General features: G+C 34.2%; 1 pseudogene; it reads left to right on the forward strand.

Annotated features, from left to right (window-relative positions):
• Positions 1–677: 677 nt before the first annotated feature.
• The window catches only part of LOC118620727, an 82755-nt pseudogene continuing 62660 nt past the window's right edge, over positions 678–20772 (forward strand).

A 20772-nucleotide genomic window follows, 5' to 3' on the forward strand; every position in this document is an offset into this window, starting at 1 on the left:
TAAAATAATGGAACATGGTTATTGTAAAGAAAAAGGCTGGTGCCCTGGCCGGTTTGGCTCAGCGGTTAGGGCGTCGGCCTGCGGTCCGGAGAGCCCCGGGTTCGGTTCCCACTAAGGGCGCGTACCTCCGTTGCAGTTTGTCCCCGGCCCTGGTCGGTGTGTGGGTGGCAGCCACTCGATGTGCTCCTTTCACATCAGTGTTTCTCTCTCTCTCTCTGTTCCTCTCTCTCCCTCCCACTCTACCTGAACAAAAAATGGGAAAATGTCCTCAGGTAAGGATAAAAAAAGAAAAAGGCTGGTAGTTATGTACCACGTTATATGGTCAAGAATATAGTCGTTATTCAAGACAAGTGATGAGCTGACTGGGAGAAATGTGTTTTCAAAACCATATTTGTTGAGGGCTAAGACTATATAGGGGTGACATAAAGGGTATTCTGATAAACAGTTTTATTTGAGGTGAACCAAGAATACACTCTACTTATGAGTATAATTTCTTTTCAAATTATCCTGTGAGTGGAGTATAGTTTAAATTTTAGAGATTCAATGACCTTTAAAAGGGATCTAATTAAACAAATGTTTAAATGCACATGCCTGTGAACAGTAGTAACATATTAACTTTCATTATTAGTTATTTAAAGCTCAGATTAAATCAGTTCTCATAGTTTTGACCTGAAGACATGGAAGAACAAAGAGGGGTAGAAGTTCCTCAGACATCTCAGTACCTGGACAGTGGAAAGAAATGGACCAAGAAGTAAGAGTGAGCTAAAGAGATAGGACTGTCTGACTGTGCCAGGCAGTGCAGCATTTGCTCACATTCTCCACCAAAGCATTAAAGCTAAGAAGATTTAGTAAATAGAATATAGTAAGTGCTCTAATTGAAAGTGTCATAGTAGCAGAGAGAAGAGGTGCTTAACATTTTCTTTCTGGGTTAGATAATTGCTGAGCTAAGTTTTAAAAAAATTACATTGATGCCGATAAAAGAAACAATTAAAAAAGAAGAAAACTCATAATACCACTTTAAGTATGTTTTGATTCTAAAAGAAAATGCACACACTCATTCAATTTTTAAAGAGACCCATTCCGTCATTCCACTCCTCCACTGTGGTCTTGAGTAGATTAATCTGTGCAGGAGATGGAAATTGTGCTACCATCAGGGATTCAGCTTCACGTAGAGTCAGGATTTTTTTCTTCATTCTGCCTTACACATTTGTATATTATTTATGTCATTACCTCATTTTCTTTCATGATACACTCAATATGTGCTGACTCATCATGTGTCCCAGACATGTAATCTATGTCTTTATATCTGAGAAATGATCAAGGCTTCACCATATGAAAGAGAAAAGGCCATTACTCTTTTGCTTGTATGAACTTACATGTCATTACATCAAGACCTTTAGATCCCCAAACAGATGGTGAATGGGCCTTCAGGAAATCCTGGGATTTGGCTGGTTTTCCAAACACTGCTTTGGTCAGTCAGAGACTAAATTCACTCTCACCCTAATGCTTATACTGGATCCATTTCTTAAGTTACAATTATGTCAGCCTCAATCAATAACAGATACCCGTATAGTACAGTCCTGCCCAAAACACAAATTTAGCAAAAAATAATTGGCCCCTATTCTTTTAACATTTATTTCTTAATGTAGACCCCACAGAATTGAGAAAACTCTTTTTTTGAAAACCAGGATAGTGTCAGTGGAGTATTATCATCCCCAAATCCATACTGGGTTTCCCAATGCCTATTTGCCATTTCTCTGATATTGATTAGTTGTTATGTATACACTTAAATTATCTACTAACGAGAGAATTTGCTAAAGATATTATAATTCACATTTAAAAAATTAGTACTACAGTATCTACTTCAGTCTTTTAAAAATAACAGATGATAGGATTTCCAGAATTCATGCCTTTTCTAGAATTATTTTTAGCATAACACCAAAAAGTCATACCGTTTTATTATGAACAATTCATGCATGTTTCATTATTCAGAATATGGTTTAAAAAGAGAACCTATCTCAGAACCAGTATATTCTTGAACAAGGCTGTGTTCATAACCACAGGTCCTTTACAATATCTAATATGTAAAAAGGGAAATAACTCAAAACTTCAATATTTTACATGAGACTTTACTATATATAACAATGGCAAAATCCCACTTTCTAAAGCACTTTTCATGGAAAATCAGAGTGAACTTAATAGAGAGTGAAGTCTCTATGAAAGAATTCATGATGCAACTTCGAAAATTCACCAGCAGTAAATCGCTGGAACTGGATGCATGCGCTGTGACGAGGTGTGGAGGAAATATGGTATGAAATAGCAGAGGTATTGACAAGGATATAGCTTAAAAGCAGTAAGCATTTGATGATTGGAAAGTTTCTCATACTCAAGAGGGAGTCCAAAAATCTCAGCTAAGACTGAGCTTAAACTAGGAAATATAGCACATAATGTAGCAAAGAGATGGTGTATTTGAAGTAATAGAATTGTACACACTGCAAGGATAATTGTTTTAAGATTTGAAACTGAGATTACTAGCCTTATCCCAAATAAAGAACTCCTACTCCCCACATGAACCTCATGACTGCAAACGTTTTATCTTCTAACCAAATATATTACATTACTTTTAAGTGTGTTTGGTTTGCATTATTATAAGACATTACCATGCAAATATTTTCATCAACATCAGAAAACTAGTGTTTACACAGCAAAAAGTAAAACTTAAGTAATTAAAAACATTAAAATACAACGTACTTTGGCCTATGTTGATTTAAATATTTCTTTCAAGCTTCTTGAATGAAATCTTGAAGCAACTTCTATATTCTTTCCTATTAGTATTTCAGAGTCCAAGTATCTGAAAATCTATTGAAAATATTTTACTAACACAAATTTTTTACGATTTTATCATATTCTTTCAAACTATTTAAAGATTTCTCCAATAAAAGCTGACTTAAAAACTCTTTATTTTGCCCTGGCTAGTTTGGCTCAGCGGTAGAATGTTGGCCTGTGGATCAATGAGTCATGAGTTCGATTCTGGCCAAGGGCACATACCTCGGTAGCGGTTTGTCCCCGGTCCTGGTTGGGGTCATGTGGGAGGCAACCAGTTGATGTGTTCCTCTCTTTCCCTCTCTCCCTCCCACTCTATCTGAAGATAAATAGAAAAAATATCCTCTGGTGAGGATTTAAAAAACTTCTTATTTTGTTTTTTTTTCCTAAGAAATTGAGACATTAATTACTGCCGGGCTGTGTGCTTGAAGACAAGTGGACACAGAACTGCCTCCACTGGTCTGGCATCCTCCTCCTGCGGCATGCAGGTCACTGACCCAGTTGGAGCTGGACACTTGCTCTGATTAATTTGCCTGTAAAGGTACCACCACCACCAGCAATGCAGCAATGTTTACATTACAGAGCTTTCCAGACGGCAATATGTTGTCAAGTTTTTTTTGTTTTTTTTTTTATCCTCACCCGAGGACATTTTTGCATTTATCTTCAGATAGAGCAGGAGAGGTGGCGGGGGGGGGGGGGGGGGAGAGAGAGAGAAACATCAATGTGACAGAAACACATCAACTGGTTGCCATGCACACAACCCTAACCAGAGCCAGGGACAAACTGCAACCAAAATACGTGCCCTTAGCGGGAACCGAACCCGGGAATCTCTAGTCTGCTGGCCAACCCTCTAACCACTGAGCCAAACTAGCCAAGGTGGTTTCTATTTTTTAATAATCAGAACTCCAAAAAGTAAAAAGCACAGTTACTGTTTTCATTTTATTATCAAAGAAACTGGAACTCAGTAAAATTATTTGAATTTATTTTTTAAATCACACAATGGAAAGAAAAAAAAAAGTAGAAGACCCACTGATGCCTCATTAAGTCTCCCATCCACCACCAAATCTGCATGCCCCTGTACTTCATTGGCGAACATTTTCAAGCTGGCTGACTGGGTTAAAGAAATGGTCTAAGGCTATGAAACAATTATGTTTTTCCCCCCATGACACTGTAATTGATGTGCTTGCTGGCTGCTCCTGACCTCATTACTACCGTTCTCAATGAGGTACAAAGAACTCTAATGAAATTAATACCTTTTTTTTTTTTTTTCTTTCCTGTTGAGGAAGAAGGTAGAAGAAAAAGATAAAAATTATGGGTTTTAAAAATATTCTAGGATAATTTTAGTATATTGGAGCTGGAGTAGCATCAGATTCCCATATTGTGTCTGAATTTACCAGCTCCTGAAAGTGTGAAAAAGGCTTAGAAACTTCATAGATACCTCAATGCCCATGATCCACCCACTTTAGGGTGTGATTTGAAAAGCAAATGGTGTGTTGATGGCATTAAAAAAGGTATGAAAGACATTTTAATGACAGTGTAATAAAAAATTATACACCAGCTGTCACAAACAAGGCAACCATAGTAATTGGGGGTGACCAGAAGGCTTTCCAAAATAAGCTTCTTTCAAAGATTCATTTAAAACTGTCACCAAGGGACTGTTGATATTTTAATTTTTTCTTGAAATTGGAAGTCATTATTTCATTTCCTTTTATCTTTTATTTGAAGTACAGTACAGCTCAGTCTATTAGCTGTTTGCCTTATGGTGAATAATCAGTTACAGAAGAAAAATATATACTTGATTAATTTATTAGCTGGACTTAAATACCATAGAGATACTTTATACATGCATAATTGATATTATCATTAATTTGGTTGGCATTATTTTTAGATATCTTTGACCAATAATTCTGTGCTCAAAAAGCTACTGCTAGCATTAATATCACTCTCATGTTTAATTGATAATAATGCTATTGTTCTGTTATGTCTTTCAAGAGTTTTGTGTGATAACTAATTTAAATATACCTCATGTATAGAGAGGTTATCATGCATTCAGCATTTTTTAATTTGTCCTATTAAAAACATTGAAATTATATTATAGTAATATTTCACTACATTAGTAAATTAGTTAGTATTTTACAAAATGTTTTCTCCATGTTTTGCATTTATCACAATAGCCTAATATCATATACAAGGTAGATATTATCAGTCACTTTTGCAGATATTGAAATTGAGAACGCAAAAAGTTGTTACTCTATTTAGATGACATAACAAACATATCTGAAACTTAACTCTGAGAGAATTGCTTTGTGTTTTTATATATTTTATAATTAGAACAAAAGTCTAAAGTTATTTATAATTATGTTAGTCAACCATACATCTTAACTTAGCTTAATCTTTGGGAAAGCATGCAGTTCTGGGATTCATGGTTTTTAAAATGGCTTAAAATGTCTTACCATCATTCTCAAACTATTGGGGTAACATTCACAGCTTTATATGTTCATAATAAACAGAATTTATTTCTCTTTATATCATTAACACTGTTATTTGTTACACTGTTATTTGTTACAATGTGATCTATGTATTTCAGGTCACATTAATTAAGCTGAGGCCAGAAGAGCCTTTGATGAATCCTAGAATTTGAATGTGACAATTTGAGTTTATGTTGTGGTTGTTTTATACTTGTGCTGGGAGTATATTACTCTCATAAGATTAAAGATTCCTGAATTGGGTAAATGTACAAGAGAAATGGACAATAATGCATTTTTATTATTACTATTCTTTTTTTCTTCTGTATCAAAATATTAAATGAAACGTCTCTAATTTCATGTGTTGAGACCCTTGAGCTTAAAATAAAGAGTGGAAAGTGCTCACACATTTTAAGAGTTACCAGGTCATCTGTGAAACTCAGAGGCAATCAGAAAACTAGACCTGTCCCTCAACACATCTAAAGGATATGATGGGGGCACAGTAGAGGAAGATCAGGAGAGAGGAATTCTCTGCAGGAAGTTGCCTGAATGTTGTGTATTCTCTCTCCTTTTCCCTTTACAGAGTGGAGGTGCTTTTCAAGAGGAGAGACCAGCTCCTCCCACCTGCTCAGTATTGGGTGAGATGCAGAAATCTTTGAGCCACTAAACTAAAGAGCAGAGCGTGACAAAAGTTTGATCTGTGTCTACTGTAGTTTGTGGGGGTAGGATTGATGCTTGACTCTCAACTAAATTTCCAAAAATAACATGGTTGAAGTTTCCTAGGGACAAAGCACAGGGAGAGCAGGGCGGAGCATGCTGGTTTAATTCCTCTAATAGCAAGCAGTGGTAGGTGTTCACTGCATAGTGGAGTGGGCATGGGAGGAAGTTGTGCTTGATTCATCTCTGGCCCTGGCAGTGGGTTGAATAGTCCCATCCATTCATGTTATAATGTGACCAGACTTGGAAATTGAGTCTTTGCCAAGGTAATTAGTTAAAATGAAGTTTGCCGGAATAAGGTGGGCCCTAAATCCAAGGATTGTTGTCTTTATCAAAAGAGGAAAGGACACACAGAAATTCATACAGAGAAGTTCATGTGAAGATTGAAGTAGTACTTGGAGTTATGTTCCCACAAACCAAAGAATGCCTAGTCATGCCAAAAGCTGAAAGAGTCAAGGAACATCAAGGATTTCCAGCAACTGTGAGAAGCTAGGAGAGGCATGGGATAGTTTCTTCTTAGAGCCACCAGAAGAAACCAACGTGCTGATTTGTTGATTTTAGAATTTGGCTTCCTGAAGCGTGAAAGAATTATCTAGTTGTTTTAAGACATCTAGACTACAGTAATTTGCTACAGTAGCCCTGGGAAACCAGTATATCTAGAATAAATTAAATTTATCATCCAGACAAGAACTTTTGTGAGTAAAGACCTTACAATGGTTTAAGCAGCCCTAGAGACTGGTCCCTGACCATCTCTCTGACCCCATCTCCTAACTACTCTCCTCTTACTCCATTACTTCAGTTGCATGGCCCTCCTTGCTGCCCCATGAAATCCTCCAAAACTCTTCAGTCTTGGTCCCCAGCCGGAAAATTTTATGAGTCCATTACTTCCTGAATATTTGAGACAAGTGCAACTTCATTAATGAAGCCATTTCTGAATCTTTTACTGAATAACAAAAGTACCCTTTCTCCTGCCCTTTCCTCCCCCAAATTGTATATGAAAACTTGTTTTCAAAACCACTTATCATATCATGTATAAGTTATATGTGTAACTATATATTTTTATCATGATCTATCATAACCAAATATTAATTTAAGTATCTTGAAGGTATGAACAGGATATTATCATATGTTGGAAACTCAGTAAATAAGGATATTATTAATTAATTTTTTGTCAAGAGATATCTGTTACAAAAATTATTTTAAAATAAAATAATGCAATAAGACATGCCAATAAATTTAGTAACCTAGCAAAATTGATTAATTTAGAAAATTAAAATTCTAAAATTGGCCTAAGAAAAATTTTACTTAATTGGATATGCTATAAATAAGCAGAAATGGCAAACTCTCTACTTCAAAATTTTGTAAATATACTCCTGTCTTATGCATAATAGCCAAAAAAGATGTCTGGCTGGTGTGGCTCAGTGGTTGAGTGTCAACCCATGCATCAAAAGGTCACCAGTTCGATTCCCGGTTAGGGAACATGCCCAGGTTGTGGGCCTGATCCCCAGTGGGGGGCATGCAGGAGGTGGCCAATCAATGTTCTCTCTCATTGATATTTCTCTCTTTCCCTCTCCCTTTCTCTCTCTCTAAATTCAATGAAGGGAAAAAACAAATTAAAAAAGAAAGAAAAATAAATAGAAGAAATGCAGCTTAATTTTTATATAATATCTAAAAATTATAAATGCTTATAGATAGACTTAGTTTCAAATATATTTAAAAAATTTGAGATCTCCTCAAAGGGAAACTAAGGTATTTGTCATTTAACCTCATAGTAATTAAAGACCAAGCCAACAACAACAAAAAAGACAAATATATAGTAGATTGGGATCATACAGTTAATATTTTGTTCTGGTGTGTACATATAATTATTGTATCTCATAGTTAGAGAATATGCTTTCTTCCCTAGCATACATGGAGCATTTTAAATCCTGACCACATATTAGATGATCAAACAAGTTTCAGAAAAGTTAAAGAAAAAGATATTGTGAACACAAACAAAATTAAGTTAGACACAAACAAAATTAAGTTAGACACACACACACATAACTTTCAAATGACCAATGCAGTTGGTAATATAAAAGCATACTTTCAAAAATACACTTGGAAGAAGCAGAATTGTAGGCCTTAGTAAGGTTTTGGTGCTATGTGGTAACTGAGGAGGTTGGTGTTTTGGAGAGGCAGGACCAGATCTGGCTGGAATCAGGACTCCTCCCTGTTGGAGAAGCTGACATGGGCTACTTTTCCAACTAATGTTGATTTTGTAATCACTTGACTGTTCCTAATCTGGTTGCTATTTCCCTCCTCCTGCTTTTCTCCTGGGTTGAGGATGCCTGATACTTCTCAGGATGCTATTTCTTCCTCCATAGTGTAGGCAGAACAGATGCCAAGATGTGCAATCAAGTGGTCTCTTGGGAACAGTATCTAGAAGAGAGATTAGTCCACAGCCTAACAACTCAACTAGATTCAACTCAACCAGGGGTTGCCTTTCACCACTATACATCATAGGAAGTCCTGTGAAAGCTATGAGAATGCAGCACATACTTGCTGTTTTTTGGTTTGTTTTTCTTTTCCCCGTCTCTGCAAGCAGATGAAAAAAATCCCTAGCTTTCTAAGGCATTTTCATTATACAATAATATCATGGGCAACTATTAGAAGTGTTTGCTATAAATCTTATGTTTGTTAGAACTCAAAGAGACTTAGCCAATTAGAAAATGCTTCAGTAACTATCTAGAGATATTTTAGTAATCTCGTTGTTTTCTGATTTCTGTAATTACCTTCAAGGTCTTGTTGCAGTTATGTAGATTGTGAATATCTACATAAAATGGATATTATTATTATTATAGGTCATCATGCATCTCACTGGAGTGTTATTAAATGGTTTTCTCAAGCCCCAAAAGAATACATTTAACATGCAATTTTAAAGCTTTTAGCTATGTTCAGTTAAGTTCAGAAATCTACAAAATGGCCAAAGAGTTATACAGATAGAATATATTTCAAAAGATCTGAAAATTGAGGGATACTCCTTGCATATGTGTTACTCTCACAAAGATATTACAAAGACAACATTCCTGATTCCTTTAGAACATCAAAACTCAAAGTTAAAGGAGCATTATTCTCCCATTTTCTAGTAAATTCAATCTTCATATAACCCAATTTTAAAGATCTGTTTTCTAAGCAATTGAACATTCTCATCAAATAATTCTCTAAACAAGACAGACAATATATGTAAACTTTGGTCAGAGAAGCCAGTCCATCAATTATTATAAACGTGTAAAATATTTTTTTATATTCTAAATTCATACTCTTTCCATACTTGTGCATATATACATGCTTTTGGAATAAAATTGTTGAAAGAAAAAGATGAAAATTTTCAAATAAATATGATTTATAATGATCTCTATAATAATAAAGTAACAAAAGACAAAAAAAAAAAAAACACCTCATGTAGACTTTTAATCAGCAGTTATATATCATTCCCAAAGCACTAACTACTTTTATTAAATTTAAAAAAAATCCACTTTCCCACTTTTGTAAATTTTTCCAGGAAAAGGAAAAAGGAAAAATACAACCGGAGTCATGCTGCACTGCTAATAAGCTCATTTAATTTTATGACCTACACCATATAAGATGAAAATTAAAGAAAACCACCAACAAAACAAAACAACAACAAAAAAATCTACTGAATGGGCAGGATCTGAATAGACATTTCTCCCAAGAATACCTACAGATGGCCAACAGCAATAAGAAAAGATGCTCAACATAACAAATCATATGAAAATGCAAATTAAAACCACAATGATATCTCTTTACTCATGTCAGAATGGCTGTCATCAATAAATCAACAAACAAGTGTTAGCAAGGATGTGAAGAGAAGAGAAACTTCTTGGACTGTTGATGGGATTGTAAACTGATGTAACTATTATGAAAAACAGTATGGAGAGTCCTCAAAAAATTAAAAATAGAACTAGCATATGATCCAGAAATTCCACTTCTAGGCATTTATCTGAAGAAATTCAAAACATTGATTCAAAATGACATAGGAATCCCTTTGTTCACTACAGCATTATTTATAATAGCCAAGATGTGGAAGCAACCTAAGTGTTTATTGAAAGACAAGTAGACAAAGATGTGGTACATTTATGCAGTGGAATATTATTAAGCCACAAAAAGAATAAAATTTTGCCATTTGTCAAAACATGGATGGCCTTGGAGATATTATGCTAAGTGAAATAAGTTAGACAAATAATGACAAATACATGATTTCACCTATGTGTGGAATCTAAAAAAACGCAAAATAAATGAATAAACACAGCAGAAACTCATAGACACAAAGAACAACATGATTGTCAGATGGGAGTAGTGTTGAAGGTTGGGTGAAAAAGGTTAAGGGATTAAGAATATAAATTGGCAGTTATACAAAGAGTCATGGGGTATGAAGTAAACATAGGGAATATAGTGAATAGTATTATAATAACTATATGGTGTCAGGTGGGTACTAGACTTATTGGGGTGATCACATCATAAGTTATATATAAACCACCATTGTACATCTGATACCAATACTGTATGTCAACTGTAATTAAAAAAATAAAAAATTAATTAATTAAAAATATTAAAAAGTGAAATTAGAAGCCTAGCTCATATATTAACCATGTTGCAAAAATCCTCAACAATACATTAGTAAAGCACATTCAATATTATATGATTATATACAATCCAATTTATATATATTAAGAAAAATTTTTGTAGCTGGTCACATAGGCAATGAAACAGATGAAAACAACTACAGCATGATTACCATGTAACTGCTCACTCCCTGGGACAGAGGACCAGCTTGCTTTCTGTTTGCTATAAGTTTTGTTGCTTTATCAGAATTGCTATCCCCTTGCCCTGCATTTTTAAATTGTGCCACAAACACATGGCATTCTTACTGTGGGCCCCTCACATCAACCTGTGAGACTTAGAAGCCAGAGAAACAGCAAAAATGTTTTTAAGCTCACTCTGCTTTCGCCTTGTGAAATGAAGTCCTTTGTTTCTGACTCAGGAGTATACTGTCTTCTGCCATCGTCTCTGAATCAGTAATAGGCAAATAGGCTAAAAGCTGAGACTCTTCAAAATCTTAACAGCATGATTATATAAATCCAACATTATATAGTAAGCTATATACAAAGGCATATGAGTATACACAGTCGTTTCAATTGTTATTAAAAACAATTTTATAATATTCAACAGCCCTGCATGATTTAATATTTGCACAAGAAAGGAACTTAATATGATAAGTCCTGTTTACAACATCTACACACCATGTACCATTTGTAATTACAAGCATTCTGATTGAAATCAGAAACAAGTCAAGCATGCCTGCTAAACATATTTCTAGTTAACATTACAGTGGAGATCTTAGCTAATAAATAAGAAAGGAAAAAATAATGGAATGTGTAAGGACTGATAATAAGAAAAAAAATGATCATTATTTAAGGTAATAACATTACTGAAATAAATATCCAAGACCATCACCAAGAAAATAGAAATAAGCATGTTGAATAGTTACTATAAATTCAATATATAAAAATTCACATTTATGAGTATACAAGCAAAAACTGAAAATACAGTTGAACATATTAGATATTTTCTTCATTGGTAACAGCAATATAGGATACACCATAATAAAGCAAACAAAATATATTCAAGATCCTTGCAAGGAAAACTAGAAGGTATTAAAAGTCAAAAAATATATAAATGGATAGATTTATACCATGGTCTTAGATAAAAAGGAGTAATGATGTTTAAAAAATCATCTAAAAATGAACCTTCAAATTAACTGAAATTTTACTAAAAAAAAAAAAAATTTAAAGAACTTTTTAAATATGGTTCTAAAATATGAAGAGAAGGGCCCCCCAAAATACTCAAGAAATCCTGAATAAATAGGCAAGTTTGGAAGCTTTTCCATGAAATAAGCTATCAACCTTGTTTATGAAAATGTAATAAGTAACTTTATCATAGATTTGAATAACTTTTTGATCAATATACAAAGAAACAGAATATGAATGAACACATATATGGAATATTGGTAAGTGATAGAGATGATATTTTAGAACTACTGGGCAAGGATGAATAATTAGTAACTTTTTCTAGCATATTTAGAAATTCATAAAAATAAAATTAGAACTTTTACTCACGGTACATATAAAAGTAAGTTCTAGGATCAACTCGAGAATTTGTAGACCAAAATATGACAAGTAAAACTAAAATATGTGGAAGAAAAAAAACACTACATAATGTAAAGACATTTTAAAGTCTGCAATATCCATATAACAATTTCAAAAAAGAACTTTCAGTTTCTGTTTCCACAAAAAAAGGAGCTTGGAAGTCTCTCTCCTAAGAATAAGAAAAAACCCAAATGGACTGAGAAATCAACTCTTCTTGGATCCCCGAGGGAAGAAAAGACACAGGACAAACCACTGCCTTCAAGATGACACAGTCCACAGACAGGTACAAACACAGGGATCTGTGGCCCACCTGTGCAGACAATCACCAGTAGAAGCCATGGCAGGAACCGGCGCCACAGTAAGAAAACCCGAACTGTAATTGAGGACCTGCTCGTGGCTCAGTGTGGACAACTCTGAAAGTTAAAACTCCAGGGGCACCCAGTCATGGGGGCCTCCTACAGCTTCGAGAGATTTACCCACAGGAACTCCATAGATTCCCACAGTAAATACCAGAGGAAAATAACTTCGGCTTCAGGCAGGAGGAAAGGAAAACCAACCATTTTGAAAAGCACCAGAGCAGTCTGTTCTTTTTAACAATGCCTGACCTCAGGAGAAACCAATTAACCACAAAGCAACCTGTCCTCAGGAGAAACCAGTTAACCAGAACCTACTGGCTCTAACAATCTGGTCACACGTAAGTAGAGAGAAAAAAACACACACGCACAAAAAAACTAAAAAACACTAGTCAAGTTCTCAGACCAGAGGCATTGGTTCACTAGAACAAGAAGACTATCTGGCTTCTTAGGGTATATTCCTAGAAGTGGGATCACTGGGTCAAATGGCAGTTCAATTTTTAACTTTTTGAGGTAACACCATAGTGTTTTCCGTAGTAGCTACACCAGTCTGCATTCCCACCAGCAGTGTACTAGAGTCCCCCTTTCTGCATACCCTCGCCAACACTTGTTTGATGATTTGTTGATGGCGGCCATTCTGACAGGTGTGAAGTGATACCTCATAATTGTTTTAATTTGCATGTCTCTGATGTTTAGTGACGTTGAGCATTTTTTCATATGTTTCTTGGCCATTTGCATTTCTTGAAAAACCAATCAGAAAGAATACATGTACCCTTATGTTCATAGCAGCACTATTTACAATAGCTAAGATCTGCAAACAACCCAAGTGACCATCAGTAGATGAGTTGATAAAAAAGATGTGGTACATGTACACAATAAAATACTATGCAGCTGTAAGAAAGAAAGATCTCTTATCATTTGAGATGACATGGAGGGACCTGGAGAGTATTATGCTAAGCAAAACAAGCCAAGCAGAGAAAGACAAATATCACATGGTCTCACTTATTTGTGGAATGTAATGAACTAAACAAACTGATGAACAAAATTGACCCAGAGACATAGAGGTAGGGTACAGACTGACAAACCCAGAAGAGAGGGTGTTGGGAGGGAAGAAATAAACCACATAACTCATATGCATGTATACATAACCAATGGACATAGACAACAAAGCTGGGGATGGGGAGGAGGATGTCAATGGGTGAAAAAGGAGAAACATCTGTAACAAAAACAAATTAATAAAAATAATTAAAAAAACAAAAATGACTATCTGCTTCCCTTCACCCCACGCCTCATTACCACATTATTAAAGACCAATTTATAGCATTTCTTCCCCTCCCCACACAATCTTAACTTGCTTTCAAGAAAAAAATTAAAAGGCATACCAAAAGGTTAAAAACAATGGGAAGAAACATAGCAAAACATCAGAACTGCACATGTGGGAACATTGGAATTGTCAAACTGGGAATTTAAAACAATTATAATTAATATGCTAAGGGTGCTTATGGATAAAGTTAATAATATGAAAGAACAGATGGGCAATGTAAACAGAGAAATGAAAATCCTAAGAAAGAATTTTAAAATGCTAGGATAAAAATCCCTAACAGAAATTAAGAATGCCTTTGATGGGGTTGCAGTTTGTCCCCGGCCCTGGTTGGGGTCTTGTGGGTGGCAACCAGTCAATGTGTCTCTCTCACATCGATGTTTCTCTCTCTACCCTGCTCCGGCTCCATCTGAAGATAAATGCAAAAATGTCCTTGGGTAAGGATAAAAAATATATTTTAAAAAAAAGAATGTCTTTGATGGGCTTATTGGACTGGACACAGCTAAGGAAAATAATCTCTCAGTACAGGATATATCAATAGAATCCTCAAAAACTAAAAAGCAAAGAGAATAAAGACTAAGATAAAACTTAGAACAGACTATATGAAAACTGAGGATTGCCTGGCTGGTGTGGCTCACTGGTTGAGCATCGATCCATGCACCAAGAGGTTGCTGGTTCAATTTTTGGTCAGGGCACATGCCCAGATTGTGGACCAAATCCCCAGTGCAGGGCGTGCAGGAGGTGGCCAGTCGATGTTCTCTCTCATCAATGTTTCTATCTCTCTCTCCCTCTCCTTTTCTCTCTCTCTCAAATCAATAAAGAAAAAAATATTTAAAAAAATAAAAATAAAAACTGTGGGTCATCTAAAAAAAAAAAAAAATACACACACACGTAACATATGTATAATGGAAACCAAAAGAAGAAGAAAGAAAGAAACAAAGAATTATTGAAAAAATCATGTGAAAATTTTCCAAAATTAATGTTAGACACCAAACCACAGACCCAGGAAGCTCAGAGAAAACCAAGCAGGATAAAGTCCCCCGCCCCCACTGCCACCCCAAATCTATACCTAGTCATATCATTTTCAAACTACAGAAAAGTATGAAAGAGCCAGATGGGTGGAACAAAAATATATTACCTATAGAGAAAAAACAGAAATATGAATTATATCTGACTGCCTCTCAGAAACCATATAAGGAACAAGAGACTAGAATAAAATATTTAATGTTTTAGAGAAAAAAAAAAAAAAAAACCACCAAACTAGAACTCTATACCTTGCAAAATAATTACTCAAAAGGTAAGAAGTAAAGATTAAAAAAAAAAAAAAAATTGAGAGAATTTCTTGCAGGTAGATTTGCCTTGCAAGAGATGTCAATATAAAATTTTTAGAGAGAATAAAATACCTGTATATCAGTACAGATAGATGTATGTATGGTTATGTAAGTAAAATAAATGATAGCAATGACATAAGGGACAAGAGGTAAAAAATAACATTATTTTGTTATTATAAGGCACTTATTCTACCTGTGAAGTAGTATAGATTTATTTGAAAGTAGACTTGAATTAGTTGTAAATATATATAGCAAACTCTAAGGGAATCACAAAAATAAATGTTTACCCTTTTTATTGAATTTATTGGGGTGATACTGGTTAAGAAAACTATACAGTTTTCAGGTGCACAATTCTACAACACATCACCTGTACACTGTGTTGGGTGTTCACCACCCCAAGTCAAGTCTCTGTCCATCACAATTTATCCAACCATACCCTCCTCCACCTCCCTGCCCTCCCCCCCCCCACCATGCTAAGAAAAGAGAAAAAACAGAACCATATATAATGCTCATTTAAAACCACCAAAGGCAGAAAACTAATAGAAAACAACAAGAACAACAAACAAAAAATAGTAATGGGTATGGTATATATAAATCGGACTATACTGATAATAATTTTGAATATTAGTGGTCTAAATATCCAATGAAAACACACAGATTACCAGAGTTGATCAAAATATATAAACCAATGATATGTTGTGTACAAGAAACCCATTTTAAATACAAAAGCTCATAGATTAAGTGAATAGATGGAGAAAATAAAGCATTCTAACACTAATCAAAGGGAAGCAAAAATAGTTACATTAATTTCAGACAGAACATACTTCAAAGTAAAAAAAGTTGTCAGAGATAAAGAAGGCCATTACATAATGATAAAGGAGTTAATTCTCTAAGACTTAACAATCCTTTATATATATGTACGTGTGTGTATCTAAGAAGAAAGCATCAACTACATAAGGCAAAAAATGATAGAATTGCAAGGAGAACTAGATGGATCCACTGTCATAGACTTCTACACCCCTCCGTTAGAAATGGACAGATCCAGCAGGCAGAAAATTAGTAAGGACATAGTGGAAAACAACACTATCAATCGATTGGATATAATGAACATCTGTAGAATACAACCAACAACAGCAAAATGCACATTTTTCTCAAGCTCACATCAGTCATTAAGACAGACACATTCTGGCCCATAAAAAAGACATTAAGAGATTTAAAGGAATACAAATAATGCAATGTCTGTTTTCAGACCACAATGAATCTAACTTAGAAATCAATAACAGAAATATAACTGGAAAATCTGCAAATGTTTGGAAATTAAACAAGACACTTCTAAATAACACATGGGTTGAAGAAACCTCAAGAGTAATTTAAAAATATTTTGAACTCAATGAAAGTGAAAACACAACTTTTCAAAAGTTGTGGGATGCAGTAAAAGCAGTGCTTAGAGGGAAAATAATGGCATTGAATAAATATATTAGAAAAGAAAAAAATTCAATCAACAACCTAAGTCTCCATCTTAGAAGAGGAAATTAAAGCCCAATTAAGTGGAGGAAAAATAAAAATAATAATTAGAACAAAAATTAATAAATAGGAAATCAAGAGTGAAATCAATGACACCAAAAGCTAGTTCTTTGAAAACATGAGTAAAATCAATATGCTTTTATCCAGGTTAACTAAGACAAAAAGATAAGACAGGAATTATTAATGTCAAAAATATATGGGGAAATATTACTTCAGATCCCATGGAAATTGTTAGGATATTAAAGAAATATTATAAAAACTTTAGGTTCCTAAATTTGATAACATAAATTAAATGAACCGATTCCTTGAAGGCAAACTCTGCCAAAACTCATTTAAGAAGAAATAGATGATCTGAAAAAGGTCTATATCTATAAAATAAATTAAATCAATAATTAATTACTTTCCATATCCAGAAGCACCAGACCCAGATGTTTCACCTGGTAAATTCAAATAAACATTTAAGGAAGAAATTATATAATTATCTAAATCTCTTTCAGAAGATAAAACATAGGGAATACATCTTATTAATAGGTCAGCATTACCCTAATACCAAAACCAGATCAATATTGCATAAATATAGGTGCAATTACAGACCAATATTGAATAAATATAGGTGCAAAAACCCTCAACAAAGTGTTCTCAAATCAAATCCAAAAAGAAAAAAATTAAAAAGAATTATACACCACGACCAAGTGAAATTGTCCCCAGGTATGCAACATTGGTTTAGTATTTAAAACCCATTAATGTATCCCTGCCTGGTGTGGCTCAGTTGGTTGGGAATTGTCCCCTGCATGAAAAGGTTACTGGCTGGATTCCTGGTCAGGGTACATGCCCAGGTTGCAGGCTTCATCCCTTGTAGAAGCCAACAGATGTTACAATCTCACCTTGATGTTTCTCTCTCTCCCTCTCCCTTCCTCTCTCGCTAAAAAAAAGCAATAATTTTTTTAAATCAATTAATGTCATCCATTACAACAGGCTAATAAATCACATGATTATATCAATAAATGCAGAAAAAGTATTTAACAAAATTCAAATTTATTCAAGATAAAAAATTCATTTAACTAGAAATAAAGGGAAACTTTCTCAACTTGATAAAGAATAGCTTCAAGAAAACTACAACTAACATCATAGCCAATGATGAGAAACTCAAAACTTTCCCACTACGATCAAGTACAAATCAAGGATGTCCCTCTCACCACTCTTTTTCAACATCATACTGGGGTCCTAGCTAATACAATAAGGCAATAAATGAAGTAAAAAGTACACAAACAAAGAATAAGCAAATAAAACTATTTTTGTTCATAGATGACATAATTGTCTATGGAGAAAATCCAAAAGAATTAAGAAAATATACCTTGAACTAATAAGCAAGTATAGCAAGGCTGTAAGATACAAGGTTAATTTATAAATCCAATGGGTTTCACAAGGATCAGTGACATTTAAAACTTAAAAAAAGTATCATATATATTAGTCCCCCAAAAGTGAAATACATAGGTGTAAATCTAATAAAACACATACAAGATCTATATAAGTAAAATTATGAAACTCCAATGAAGGAAAGCAAATAAATGAAGAGATATGTTCAAGAAGATGAAGACACAATATTGTCAAGATTCCAGTTCTTCCCAAATTTTTGAATAGATTCAATGCAATCCCAGTCAAAATCCCAGGAAGTAAGTTTTTACGTATATCAATCAAGTGATTCTATCTTTTATATGGAGAGGCAAACAACCCAGAATATCCAATATAATAGTGAAGAAAGGGGACACAAAAGGTCTGCCTGACTTGAAGACTTACTATAAAACCACAGTAATCAATACATTGTGTCTATTCTCGGTGAAGTAATAGACAAATAGATCAATGGAACAGAATAGCAAGCCCAGAAATAGACTCCTGAAAATATAGTCAACTAACCTTTCACAGAGGATCAAAGGCAATGCATTGAGGCAAAGATAATCTCTTCAAATAATGGTGCTGGAACAACTGGACATCCACATGCAAAAAAATGAAACCAGAGCAGATATTAAATCCTTCACAAAAATGAGTTCAGAATGGATCATAGACCTAAATTTAAAATATAAAATCCCTAGACCATAAAATAGGAGAAAATCTAGATAACCGTGATATTCCATTTGGGTTCATATAACAAAATATCACACACAGAGTAGCTCATATAGCAAATGTATTTCTCACAGTTTTAGAAGCTAGAAGTTCAAGATCAGGATGTGAACATGGTCAAGTGAGGGCTTGATTCCAGGTCACACACTTATCATTGTATCCAACATGACTAAAGGGACTAAGGGAGCTCTGTGGGATTTCTTAAATAAGAGAACTAACCCCATTCATGATTATTTAACCCTCATGACTTAATCACCAACTAATCCCCAAAGCACCACCTACCAGTAACATTACTTATGGGTTTAGGATTTAAACATATGAATTTTAGGCGGATGCAATAATACAGAACATAGCAATGACCTTAGTATGGTGATGCTTTTTTAAATACAATAACAAAGACAAAATGCATGAAAAAATGTGTAAGCTGGATTTCATTAAAATTAAAAACGTTTGCTCTGTGAAAGATAATATCAAAAGTATTACAAGACAAGCAATAAAATATTTGCAAAAGACAATTTGAAAAAGAAATGTTATCCGTATATATAAACAACTCTTAAAACTCAACAATAAAAAAAGAAATAACCTTATTAAAAATGGGCCAAAGACATTTACAAATACCTCACCAAAGAAGATGTGCAGTTTCAAATAAGCATATGAGAAGATGCTTCAAGTCATAGGTCAACAAGGAAATCCAAATTAAAACAACAAACTTATATGAATGGCCAAATTCCAGAACACTGACACCACCAAATAATGACAAGGATGTGGAGCAATGAGAACTTGCATTGCTGGCAGGAACACAAAATGGTACAGCTACTTTGAAAGACAGTGTGATGGCTTCTTACAAAACTAATCATTCTATTGTCATATAATCTAGCAATTGAACTCTTTGGTATTCACTTATCCCCAAAGAGTTAAAAACACAAGTCCACACAAAACACTTGCACATGGCGTTTATGGTAGCTTTATTTATTTATTATTGCCCTAATTTGGTAGCTATTAAGATGTTCTTCAATCGATGGATGGATAAATAAACTCTTGTATATCCAGAGAGTGGAATATTATTCAACACTCTAAGGAAATGAGCTATCAAGCCATGGAAGGACATGGAAGACAACAGTATGTTGGTTACCAGAGGGAAGAGGGGTGGGAAGGTTGCAAAGTGTGGAGGGTCAAGTGAAAAAACTGAGATTACCTGATGTGTTTGAATATAGAGTCAAGAGATTTTTAGTGTTTCAGTGAGTCTGGAGATGCCTTAGTGATCAGCAGATTTTTGTAAAGTAAGAAAACAAAGCTGAGGCTATTCTGAACCCCAGGAAAAATTTAAAAGTTTTTCAAGAACTACACTGCATACCTCAATTGTGAATAATACTAGTCATAAAGTCATTCATAATGATGTAAACACCGAATAGAGATATAACAAATGATTATGTAACATTGTGGGGATTGGAGAGAAGAGGTGTGTGTAATGGAGGAGAGTCAATAAAAAAATCAGTAATGAACATGTTATTCAAAAAAACTGCAATAATAAACAGCTAGGAGTTAAAAATGGTTGTCTGGAGAAAAAAATCAGGGGATGGGAAAAGAAAAGGTAGAAGAATGCTGTTTTCCACTCTAAGTCTAACTGTATTATTTTGATTTTTCTTTATATATTTATTTGTTTGATTAAACATTAATTTAAATAAATTTTATTTTTAAAATTATAAAAGAGTATATATAAGGAAAGTAATGTAGCATTGAAAGTAAATGATAGAAAGCCACATTTATTAATATAGATATGTCTCTCAAACAAAATGTTGAGATAATAAGACACGTGGAAGAATAGATAAATACAACTCTACATGTAAGGCTTATTCAGATATGAAAAATACACATTCATGTGTTAAAGGTATACTATATTAAACTTAAAAA

Source organism: Molossus molossus, unplaced genomic scaffold (assembly GCF_014108415.1).
Source record: "Molossus molossus isolate mMolMol1 unplaced genomic scaffold, mMolMol1.p scaffold_m16_p_8, whole genome shotgun sequence".
Taxonomy (NCBI): domain Eukaryota; kingdom Metazoa; phylum Chordata; class Mammalia; order Chiroptera; family Molossidae; genus Molossus; species Molossus molossus.